The following is a 3,723-nucleotide window of genomic DNA, read 5'->3' on the forward strand; positions in this document are numbered from 1 at the left end:
TGACCACTCTTCAGGGCTGAAAAGGAACTCACCCAAGTGGTCCAACATCCAGACAAACAGTAGATAGGTATATAGGGGGAACAACAACACTAGTAAGGTAGTCTCACTAGGAATGGTGGTATAGTGAATCACTCAGAATCAAAAGGGCAACATGTACCTAATGATAAATTTGAGAAGGAATGGGAAAGTTGGTGAAATGGAAATAGGTACCGTAAGAAAGAAATGAGATAACTGTTGTTCCATGAAGGTGATTGCAATCATTGAGATGAAACAAAGTGTATTATTTGTTGCATGTAAAACTGTTGATCTTGTCCGTAAACCTTCAATTCACAATAAAAGGTTTATTTTAGAAAATGAAGGAACATACTCAGCGTTTCTCAGAGTGAAAGAGCTGAAGAAAAAAAATCCAAGTTTTGGCTAGCAATATTGAAGGAGTCTGTGGGCAAACTGTTGAATGATGTAGAAAGAATTGAGGAAAGAAGGAAGACATACACAGAGTCACTGTACGAAAAGGAAATGGTAGATATTCAATTATTTCAGGAGGTAGCATGTGGTACTGAAGGAAGAAGTCCATGCTGCACTGAAGGCATTAGCGAACAATTTTTCCCCATAGAATCTTTCAATATTATAATTCTAGGCTGAAATTTTTCTTCAGATGTTTCATCTTTAGAAATGCTGAGCATATTATTCCCTTTTGGTTTTTTACTCTGGGTTTTTGCATATTTCATTATTATAGTGCTTTAATTTGTTTTCATGAGCTGCCCTATGACATTTTCTGTTCATCATTTCTTAACACTTGCTTTAGTTCTCTACACTCAAAAGAAAGTATCAGAGTCTCTTTTAGTCTTTTATTATTTCCTGTATTCTTAATGAACTTTGACTTTCTTCATGTATGTAATTCCACAGCTCTTCTGTTTTTTGGTCATTAGTGTTAAGGTTTCAAATCTATCCTTTATGTGGTCTCGAAATCCAGATAAATTTTACTCAGTGCCATATTTTGGCTCTTGTGGATTTGTTTTCATTTTCTTCACCTTCAGCCTGAACTTGCATATAAGCAATTAATGGTCTGTTCCAAAGTCTACCATGGCCGTATTTTGGCTGATGATATGGAGCTTCTACTTTGTGTCTTTCCACAGATGTAGTCAGTTTTGTTCCAGTGTATTCCATTTGGTGAGGTACACATGTACAGTCAATATTTTTGTTGTTGAAAAAGCATTTGTGATGAATAAGCTATTGGTCTTGCATAATTCTGTCATCATTTCTGTCACCAATACCACTTTTTCCATCTATCAATCTTTCCTCCTCATTTCCAACTTTGGCATTCCAATCAAATTATCAGTTCATCTTGATTGCATGTTAGATCAATTTCAGAATAAAGAAATTGTTGGAAATCTTCAGTTTCATCATCACTGAATTTAATCATTGAAACATAAATTAGAATAATGGTGGTATGAACTATTCTTCCTTGTAGTATTATATATATTATCTTATCATAGACAGCATTGTACTTAAAGATAGGTATTGAAATGCTGTTTTTGATGATTAATGTGATGTCATTCCTGTTGAATTTTTCATTCCTGGCATAGTAAACTATATGACTGTCTGACTCATATTACCAATACGTTCCAGTTCATCTAACTAATGCCAAGGATATGAATCTTTATGAGTTTCATTTTATTTTTTACAACCTCCAATTTTCTTAGATTCATACTTTGCATATTTTACTTCTGATTATTAATGGATGTTCGCAGCTATTTCTTCTTATTTTGAGTTGTGCACCACCAGGAACTGAAGGTAATGAAAACTTTGCTCCATCCATGTTATTAAGGTCAACTCTACATTGAAGAGGAAGCTATTCCCTAGTTGCATTTTGTGCCTTCCTATCTGAGGGTCTTATCTTCTGGCTTTATATCTGAAAATGTTCTACTATTATTCATAATAATTTTAGTAGCTAATCATTCAGAGGTGGTCTGCTTCTCCTTCTGTCTATTTTGCCTCAGTCTATAATCTCTACTGAAACCTGTCCATCACTGGTGACCCTGATGGTATTTAAAATACCAGTGACATAGCTTCCATCATCACAGCAACTCACACCACCACCATAGAATGATGAACTAACAAACAAGTGGTGATCTGAAAACTGCAGCTAAAAAATCTTATGAATAGCTGTAGAATATTGTCTAATATAGTACCAGAAGTTAAGCATCTCAAGTTGGAAGTTACTCAAAACAAAGCAGGGGAAGAGCTGTTTCCTCAAAGCAGAATTTCCCTTAAAGTTGTGGATGGGACAGAGCTTTTAAGAACTTTATTTTTTGATGTGGCATGACTGAAAATGAGAAGAAACAAACATATATTGATAATCAGAATAAGTAGTGTACAAAGTATGAATCTAGGAATATTGGAGGTTTAGAAAATCAAATTGGAATGCATAGTGATAAATAATCTAGGCATTAATGATGCAGATTGGATTGGTATTGGTCATATCAAATCAGAAAATTATACGAGATATTATGCCAGGAATTACATATTGAAGATAAATTGTTCACACTCATTATAAGAAAGACCATTTCAATAGCTTTTCTGAAGTTAAATGTTGTCTATGATAGGATAATATGCATATGACTACAAGGAAGACTAATTACTACCATTATAATTCAAATTTACACATCAATCATAAAATCCAGTGATTATGCAATTGAAGAGTTCCAACAAATTCTTCATTCTGAAATTTACCAAACATGCAATCAAGGTGTATCAATAATAACTGGTGCTTGGGATGCTAAAGGTGGAAACTCTGAATGATCCATGGATTGGAAAATTTGGACTTAGTGTTAAAAACAATGCTTGAGATTGCATGATAGAAGTTTGAAGGACCAGTGACTTATTCACTGAAAATACCATTTTCAACAACCTAAGTAGCTACTAAACACATGGACGTCACCCAATGGAATACACATGAGTCAAATTGACTATATCTGTTGACTTAAATGATTAAGAAGCTCAGTATCATCAATCAGGCAAGGTCAGTTGCTAACTATAGAAAAGACCATCAGTTGCTCATATGGAATTTAAAGAAAATTTAAACATGTCCAAAAAAGTCCAATACAACCTTGACTATATCCACATGAATTTTAGACCATATCCAAAGAAGAGTTGCTGCAAAAAACACTAATGTCTAAGGCAAGAAAAGTTGTGATATAATATCAAGAACATCATACATGAAAAAAAGTGACAGGTGATCATAAAGATTGGAAAGAAAGAAGATACCAAAATCGATGCCAAAAGAGACTGAAATTTACTCTACAACATACAGAAACTACAATTGTTGGAAGAAATGATGCAGTAAAAGTGCTGAACTGAAAGTTTCAAAGTGCAGCTTGAGAACACAAAGTATTATTATGAAAGGTCTAAAACTGGAATTAGACCACCAAAAGGGAAGAACATGCTTAGGTTTTCTTAAATTGAAAGAACTGAAGAAAAAATAAAAGCCTTAAATTACAATATTTAAGGATTTTTTGGTAAAATATTGAATAACACAGGAAACATCAAAAGAAGATGAAAAGAATACAAAGTGTCACTGTGCCAATAATAATGATTGTTTTCAACCACTCAGGAGGTACTTTATGAGCAAAAACTAATGCTACTGAAGGAAGAAGTCTGAGTGGCTCCAGAAGCATTGGTGAAAACCAAGAATTCTGAAATTGAGGGAATACCATTTGAAAT

The sequence above is a fragment of the Chrysochloris asiatica genome, unplaced genomic scaffold (assembly GCF_000296735.1).
Source record: "Chrysochloris asiatica unplaced genomic scaffold, ChrAsi1.0 scaffold00129, whole genome shotgun sequence".
NCBI lineage: Eukaryota > Metazoa > Chordata > Mammalia > Afrosoricida > Chrysochloridae > Chrysochloris > Chrysochloris asiatica.